This window comes from Lithobates pipiens, unplaced genomic scaffold (assembly GCF_037356315.1).
Source record: "Lithobates pipiens isolate NorthernLeopardFrog02 unplaced genomic scaffold, aLitPip1_a1.2 Scaffold_16, whole genome shotgun sequence".
NCBI lineage: Eukaryota > Metazoa > Chordata > Amphibia > Anura > Ranidae > Lithobates > Lithobates pipiens.
In genome coordinates this window covers 212,173,412-212,182,843 of record NW_027507748.1, presented here as the reverse complement: position 1 = coordinate 212,182,843, position 9,432 = coordinate 212,173,412, and the positions used below count along the sequence as shown (strand labels likewise).

General features: G+C 33.4%; 1 long non-coding RNA gene across 1 annotated transcript; it reads left to right on the top strand.

Annotated features, from left to right (window-relative positions):
* The first annotated feature begins 1,339 nt into the window (after positions 1–1,339).
* On the top strand, positions 1,340–9,113 carry LOC143982345 (uncharacterized). The gene is made up of 2 exons (XR_013274443.1): positions 1,340–2,286; positions 5,589–9,113. It is a non-coding gene; the product is annotated as an uncharacterized LOC143982345 (long non-coding RNA).
* The last annotated feature ends 319 nt before the right edge of the window (positions 9,114–9,432 follow it).

Here is a 9,432-nt window from a genome sequence, read left to right as displayed (position 1 = left end):
CCGGGATTCTCCCAGACAATCTGGGTTTTGAATCAGGTGCCCGGGTTTCAGCCCACCTAATACCCGGACACATATCTCCCAAATGTCCTGCAGATCTGGACTGGAGTCCTGGAGCTGGTGTGGAAGCAAGTTCTGACAATGGACTCCACTCAGTAAGGTAACCCCAATGAGTGCAACATGTGCCTTCACACAGGGCACCCAGGGAGGTTTCCTGTTGGAAGTGCCTGCCTGTGTTCTGGCTTCTCCCCCCGCCTTATTCACCTTTGCAGTCCTTGGTTGCTAGGAATGCCGGCATTCTAGCAACCAATGACGTGCTTTGCCACTGTGTACAGGTGGAAGATAATAGCACTTTGTAGAGCTGCTCCACCTTCCAGCTCCGTCCCCCAACTCCGACCCCATCTTCCTGGCTTGCAGTGGCTGCCACATGGTAAGGCAATCTAATGGGGGTCTTTAAGGGGCAGGGGCCCTGATATAACAGGGTCTCTGATCTAAAGGGTGGATTCTAAGGGGGGTGCTAATCTAACAGTATGTCTCTATGGGGGGATGTTCTAATATAAGGAAGCTTTAAGATAATTTGGGGTCTCTAAGGCTATATTCACACCAGAAATTAGGGCATGTGAATAGTAGCTAGCTAGGTGCTGTTGCCAGCCCTGTTCACTGTGAAGGTAATCATTGGCTGTGCAGTGAATAGTGGGGGCACCGATGACCTGTTATAATGAACACGGCCACACCTAGATACTATTCTCATTCGCCCTAATCTCTGGTGTGAATGTAGCCTCGGTGAGTGCTGATATAAGGAGACTCTGATCCAATGGGGATCTCTAAGTGGGGGTGCCTGTATAAAGGGACCCTGATCTAATGGGGGTACTCTAAAGGGGGGGCACAACATTTTTTGCCATGCATTGATAAAGTGTTCAGGTTTAGCTCAAAGACAAGATGGCAACCCTAGACCACACCCATGTAGGGATGGTACAGTTGGAGCAGTCTGTTCTGTAACTACGCTAAACAAGTTTGTAACCATACTCAACAAGTTTGACAACCTGAAACTTCCCAGTAAAAGTTGTCAGGCAGCAGCTGACAAGGAGGACTCCATAACGCCTTAACACCAAGAAAGGTCTGTACCAGCCAGAATCTGAAGATGTTTTTGCCTGATCTCCAGCAACTGCTTATAGATTATACCTGGGTCCTCGTTGTCAACAAAGATCATGAACACACAGTAACCAAAGTTAAGTAACTTGTAAGCGTATTGCTACTGTTTGCAGACAATAGGCTGCTTATTTGCTAGGAAGTAGGTAGCATCTTGTTTGTAATAGGTCTTGTATTGTATTCCTAATTGTTATATTCTTAATATCTAAATTTTAATTGGCTTTATTATACTTTATTCAGAATATAATATTTTTCATACTGTATGAAAGAGAACTTTGAGACAATAATTTCTATGTTATGACTTGCGATAATTGAAGAAGTAAATATTTAAAATCTGTCAGGATTTTGAGGAATATTGTATATTCTATATAAGCTTTTCTTAAGTGTAAATGAAGGTTTGCATAGAGACTTAAAATTCTCCCTTCCCCCTTATATCCGGTCATGGTAGACTGTGGAGCTGCGCTTTAAGTGGTAACACATGTCAGCTCTGTTGTAACAACCACTCTCAGCCCTCCCACCTTTGGAAAGGAGGAGTTATCTTTCGGGCGGGAGATTTGAGCCTGTTAATATAGTAGGAAGTTTCAGGAGATGGTCTCTTGGAGAGGCAGCAGCTTAGAGGAAAGACCTCAGAAACATTTCAGCTGCATTCAGCATACAAAGGGTTATTCCGCCATTTTAGATAGGCCACACAGCAATAACCTTAGACAATTTTTAAAGATACAAATGATATATTGAATAAGAAAGAAAGATACTAAGTAAGATATTATTGTACTATTTTTGTAAGCATCCTTTTGTATTTAAATGTGTACAAATAAATACACATTTTTGAATTACGCTGACTCAGAACCAATTAAGGAAATTTGTCACACAAGAATTGATTGATTTCAACATATACGTAAGACTTTGAAATATCGTAATTATTTCATATATTTCTCATATATAACAATTGGCGACCTGCAGCCAGTCAATCATAAGTCGGAAGTTTTTTTTCAACTTCACTCCTTGTGATCAGAGGGGAATGAATTGATGAACAGAGATTAAACTTCGCAAAGATTGAAAAAGAACCTAGAAGAAAAATCGATCGATTGATTGTGAAAGACCGGAGAATTTCCAGGAAAAAACTGACGGGTTTTTTATTTGGTGAGTAGAAACGTAATTATGGAATTTGTAGCTGTTTTAGCTGATGAAAGTACATTAGAATTTAAAGGTTTATCGAAACAGGTCTCTGATGCTGTTTTATGGAAATTAATGTATGATCAATGCTTTCAGGCAAATGCTGACATTGAGAAGGATAGATTCTCATTAGTTAAAACAAAGAAAAAAGTACGTAATATAATGAAACTTGTTAAAAGTTATAATGATATGGTGTTTGATATGCCAGGAAAACAAAGTCAAAGTGTAACTGAAAATGTACTTTTTGAATCTAGTTGTTCAAGTTGTGAGACTTTTTGTACATATATTGAAAATTTAGAGAATGAAATAGAAATTGCAGCAGAGCAGGAGAAGAAATATACTGAACAATTATTGACTGAAAAAATTGAATTGGAACATAGAATTGATGCATTATTGCAATCTCTTAAAGAAAATGAAAATCAAATAGGTTTTTTGGAAAGCTGTGTGCATGGAAATGTTTTAAATTTGCTTAAGACCCAATTATTGCAAGCTGAGATTCCTGCACATGTTCAGTGTTCAAAGATGGAGGATGGTGAACATGTGACTAAGGCAGATGTGAACGTCATATCATGTAAAGAGTCAAATGTTAATATTTCCTCAGACAATGAGAGTGGGAAGTCAGTTGACTTAAATAATACTGATATTAAACAGAAATGTAGATTTTCATCGCCATATGCTCAGAGGAAAGTCTATAAAAAGTTGAATAATAATAATACACAAAAGAGGTTGTATTATCCGAAAATTTTGCCCAGGCGTCAAGAAGTTTATTCTGTACGTTGGCACAGTAATCTGAGGTATAGAGGTCATAATAAGCAAATTCATTTTTCTTCTAAGACCCAAAGACAAAGATTGCAAACTGAAAATAGTTCATTAAGACAGGAAAGGTTTAATTATGTAGCATATAATACTCTGAAAACAGTCAGCAGTCCTTAAATTAAACTGCAGATATGGTAAGAATTTTCTGGTTGACGTTTAATGGCTATGAATAAGGATTGATATGAGTTTAAAAAGATTTGGTTTTGACGTTTGGAATATTATTGAGGACTTAGATATAATTTTAATATTTTCAAGGATAATCTATTGGATTATTATTTTTTTATCAATGTGTCATTGTCATGAGTATTGAGTTTTATTTTTTGTTTTGTTCAAGCTGAACATTGAAAAGTTTTGTATTCAGTCAGCATGGTACTCAATTAGCAATTGAATGAATAGACAACAAAAATAGACATGGTGTTGCCAAAATACAGAGAATATTTTAGGCATGGATGTGATTAGTAAATTAGATTAGATTATTGATTTAAGTAATTCTACTATATGGAAAGATTCATCTAGGCCCAAATCTATGTTAATAGATTCCTCAAAGTACAGTAACGTTGGAAGTATTTGTACAGCAGTCGCTGACATGTCTTCAGATTTTAATTGGCCACACACAGGAACCAATCTCGAATTGGAACAATCAGTTAGAGCATATAAAAGTCTTTGGAGTCAGACCAAAATGGATACAGGTTTGTTTAAAGATATTGAGATAGTATTGACAAGGAAGAGAAGTAAGGTTCACTAGTGATTTATAGGGATAGTTCATATGTTGTACGTTATCTATGTAGAGGTTTTGTGGATTCATCCAAAAAGACTCTTGTGCAGAAAGAGACATTAGAAGTAGGTTTTGACCTTGCAGAGAGTAATTCTTTTGCATATGTTATTGTAAAAATTCCAGCACATAAAAAAGATAGTGAGTTATCTGTAGGTAACAGAACAGCAGATTTATTGACAAAGGAAGCAGCTTTTGCATAGAGAGTTAGTAGTCCAACCTGATATGGTATCAATTAATGTTGTGAAGAAAGTGGACACACATATTCCTTTAATTTCAGAGGAAAAAAAGGTTATAACAATCTTTTTTATTCTCATAGGTTGCCACGAAGTTATTATTTGGGTCATTAGACCATAAGTTTGTGTCATGACGAAAAAGGATTATTGTGTATTTATAGTTCACAGCACCTACAGGTGGGATTCACTAATGATGATGCTTTAACTATTGTTTAGAGGTTGAATAATCATGTTTTTCTAGTTTGGGATATATCAGCAAACTTCAGTTGTGACAGAGAATGTGTAATATCAGGGAATAGAATAGAGATTTCATGTATGATAACATTCACAGTTTGTAGGTATTATTGTGAGGATGTATCGGATAATTAAATCTAGGATTGATAAAGGTTGTTGGACAAAGGAAATATTTGGGTTGATGTTGTTCCAGTTATTTTTAATGTATGTAAGAAGCACAATTTCTGATGCTACAAAGTATTCTCCTTTTGAGTTTAAAAGAAAAAGAAAAATGGCGTTCTGTGTTCCCTCGTGGAGTCATAATTGGTTGAAGAAAAGTTACAAAATGGTTTCTCCTCATATTTCTAAGTTTGAAAAAGAAAGTTAATTCATGATAAAAAGTGTCTTTGTTAGTTAAAAATATAAGTTTTTATATTACAATGTTTCTTGATTAAGAGAATAAGAAATAATTTGTATATATATATTGATAAGGTAAAAAGGTTTGTGTATGTTAAAAATGTTTTTTTACAAAGGGTTATTCATAGCAGCCCTTAGGAATTTAGAATGAGACACCCATTGTTTTAGAAAGGTGGGAGGGAAAATACTCATTCTGTAGAACTGTCGTGCTCAGAAAAACCTTTAGAAGTAAAAAAAGGTGGGGGCTGTGGTTTTTTGTTTTAGAAGGAGTGGACACAGACAATAATGGAGTACACACATTCCAGTGGAAGTTTCATTCCAGTACACATAAGACATATATTTATATATCATGAAGGATTGTTATTAAATCCACGCACATATCGGATTTAATCTTCATTGTAAGAATAATCTATTTTTTGATATTTTACTATTGATATTGTTTTTTTGTAACATTTTGTTATTTTGTTGTTAAACCAAAAATTATCTTTTGTATAAGATAAGCGGTCTATTAAGTAGACCAGGAACAGAAAGGTTTATTTAAGATAAAATTAGATATTGTTGACACAAGTCTAAGACAGAAAAGATAAAAAATGATTAAAGAATTGTTACATGTGAGGCCACACCCAGAGATGGTGACACGTCAGAGTTTCAGGAGTTGAAACATGGAAAAGTAATTGGGAAAGTCCATGGACATTTTGGGATGTTCAAGGGGTACAAATACTTTCTTAGTTCAGTGAAACAAGTATGCAGAAAGAAAAATGTGGGTATAACAAATTTTATATTCCAAGATAATGATGCTGCCTTTATTTTTTCAGGAATTAAAAATAAAAATCGAACCTGAAGAAAGTGCGTATTCCAAAAGAAAAAGATGTCAGCACAACAAATGAAAAGTTTTAAAGAGAGGAAGTGTATCATCACTACAGGATGCATCTTTTCCCTAGTGACAATTTTATTTGTGATAAGATATATCAAGAACTGCTCAAGTTATATAAAGACTAACAGGAATGAAGAATTACACAACAAAGATCATATGTTATTCAGAAATAAGAGAGATGTAGACATTGATATCAATGCAGATGAACTGAAAAATAAGAACATTGATATCATTACAAAGGACAAAAACGATAGAGTTATTGATATTAGTGCATATGATAAAAATCATAATTTTAGAGATGTTGATATTAATACGGCAGAAGATTTGTATGGATTTTTATGTATTGGTGATGGATATCGTTGTTGTTTACAATTGTATTTCATTCACAGCAATGATATTGACATCAAAGTTAAAATAGAATCCAAAACTAAGTTTGTTAAAATGCAGGGATCTTATAGACTAAATAACAAAACTGGAACTTTTGAGTAACATATTGTTGAGGAGTTTCTGGTCTATATTTTTAAAGGGTAATGAGTCAACAATTTGGTCTGGAGATGTTACTAATATTATGACAAGATCTGGGAAAATACTTTATTCCTTTGATCAATTTTATTATCTTTTTCAAAGTTTTGTAAAGATATTAAATCCAAAATATTTAAACGTCATTGGAGATGAAAAAGGAGACGTTGTAAGAACATGGGATTTTAAAGTTATAAGAAAATTTACTGAAATAAGGGTCAAAATTGATATCTTTATAGTTGATAAGATTGTTCCAGAAATTAATATTTTCCCACAATCTTTGAAAATTATGGAAGATAAAGATAATTTGCATTTGATATGTGATACAAAAATATCTTTACCTCAAAATTCATTGTTGACTTGGAAAAGGAATGGTGAGTTTTTGGGTAGTTTTCTTTATAGTTCAACTATCATAATTCATAAAGGAATTTTTGGTAGTGTGAATTGGATCAATGATACATTTGTTTATCAACAAATGAGAGTATCTTTGAATGATACTGGTATATATGAATGTTGCATATCAATAGAAAATTATCCGGTGAAATGTGCAAAGGCAAGTGTTGTTGTTATGTCTCCAAGGAAAACTCCATGTGTCAATAAGAAAAGTTTCTCTGCAAGTCCTTTTCAGATTAACCATTTCCAATCCAGAACTCTTTTGAGAGAGGGAAAGTTTGTCATTGTTTTGTGGAACTTTAATGTTTCAGAATGGAAAATTTCTACAAGGTTTCCACAATGTCAAGGACATCTGGTTAATATGGAATTGGGTATTGAGAGATGGTTTGGAATTAATAATAGAAATTATAACAGGAATAAGCGTGGTATTGTTGAAGGTATTTTAGGAGGGATTGGCACAATTGGGAGTATAACAAATAGTATGGATATTAATACTTTAAAGTCTGATCTAGAAACCGCTGGTTTAGTGGGAAGTAATGGTATTAAAATACAAAGACATTTAAATCAGATTTTAGAAAATATGGTAATTAAAACTGCTAATATAATGGGTCCATCTATTTTACATCTTCAAAATATTACTCTTGATTTGATGAGAAGTGAACAACATTCTCATATAGCCAGAGCATGTTTAGAGATTCAAACGGAATATTCCACTAATTTTAAAATAATTGCGCAAGCATTTCAGAGTGGAATAACTCCTCTTGGCATTTTACAGTATTTGCCCAAAGAATATTTATATGCGATAAATCATACAGATTTATGGGTAAATAAATGGATAGGATGCAAGCAGGACATATGTTATAGTTCTTCTATGATTCCAATAGCCGGAAAAGAACAAATTTTGGTTCCAATCACTGTTTTGGGATTACCTGTCAGTAATACACAATTATTATACTATAAATTACAGTATACAGATTTTGTATTTAACAATGAAAATTCTGAATTAGAACAATTAGATTTGTCATCATGTTTACAATTCCAGTCTAAAATTATATGTTTACCTAATCAAGATAAAAGCATATTTCATTCTTGTTATCATAATCATACATTATGTTCAGCAAGAATTGAAAATAAAATTAATTCTGAATTAGTTACTCGTGTAGATAAAAAGAAGGTTTGTTTTCAAATTATGTCAGATACAGAAAGGGTTAAAACTTTTTTCTCTTCTTGTACAAATACAGAAAACCTAAATCAAGGGTTGTATTGTATAGAAGGAGATATTGTTGCAATAAGTATTAATGGGTTGAGAACAAATTTAACAAATATGTTTATGAAAAATATTAGCGCTCTTCCTACACAGTATAATATTTCTCAAATAGATGAATTTCCATGGGAAAAATGGGCAAATATAATTCAAAAGGATCAAGGTTTATTAATAGCTTTGGCTAAGGAATTGCAGAATGCAGAAGTATTGTTTAAACATGAACAAGGTAATTTGTAAGAAATATCACATCAATGGTCAGAATTTTCAGGAAGTAATTGGTGGAAAAGATTTAGTAATAGTGTATCCATGTGGGGAAAAACTTCGATAACTTCAGCAGCAGGAAATATTTTATCACATCCTATTGTAATTATTTTTATTATTATCATGTTATTCCTTATATTCCAGTTATGTTTAATGTTTAGAATGAAAAAATTATATAATCGAATTAGAAGTGATATTAAGAAAGGAGATGATTTGTTACAAAGTAAATTAAAGAGGAAAATTGGGTTTTGAAGGTATGAATTCAGTTTTGCATGACAAAACATTTGGAGTTATTGAATCAAAGTTTGTTTGAATGTGACATGAATGGTGATGAATGAATTTTAATCTGAAAAATATGATTAGTATTCATATTTCAGAGGGGAATGTTATATTCTTAATATCTAAATTTTAATTGGCTTTATTATACTTTATTCAGAATATAATATTTTTCATACTGTATGAAAGAGAACTTTGAGACAATAATTTCTATGTTATGACTTGCGATAATTGAAGAAGTAAATATTTAAAATCTGTCAGGATTTTGAGGAATATTGTATATTCTATATAAGCTTTTCTTAAGTGTAAATGAAGGTTTGCATAGAGACTTAAAATTCTCCCTTCCCCCTTATATCCGGTCATGGTAGACTGTGGAGCTGCGCTTTAAGTGGTAACACATGTCAGCTCTGTTGTAACAACCACTCTCAGCCCTCCCACCTTTGGAAAGGAGGAGTTATCTTTCGGGCGGGAGATTTGAGCCTGTTAATATAGTAGGAAGTTTCAGGAGATGGTCTCTTGGAGAGGCAGCAGCTTAGAGGAAAGACCTCAGAAACATTTCAGCTGCATTCAGCATACAAAGGGTTATTCCGCCATTTTAGATAGGCCACACAGCAATAACCTTAGACAATTTTTAAAGATACAAATGATATATTGAATAAGAAAGAAAGATACTAAGTAAGATATTATTGTACTATTTTTGTAAGCATCCTTTTGTATTTAAATGTGTACAAATAAATACACATTTTTGAATTACGCTGACTCAGAACCAATTAAGGAAATTTGTCACACAAGAATTGATTGATTTCAACATATACGTAAGACTTTGAAATATCGTAATTATTTCATATATTTCTCATATATAACACTAATATAGTAATAGTCTTGCATGTAAAGCATTTTTGCATAGAAAAAGCACATTAATACACTGCAGAGGTCTGAGCTTCCTTTCTTATACCGCAAAGTAACCTTACTAGATAGACACAGGCAAAAACAGTAATCTGGCCAGTAACACACCTCTGCTCTAGAGTGTCCCCACTCTGGATGACGGAGTAAAGTGGGCACATTCGGATAG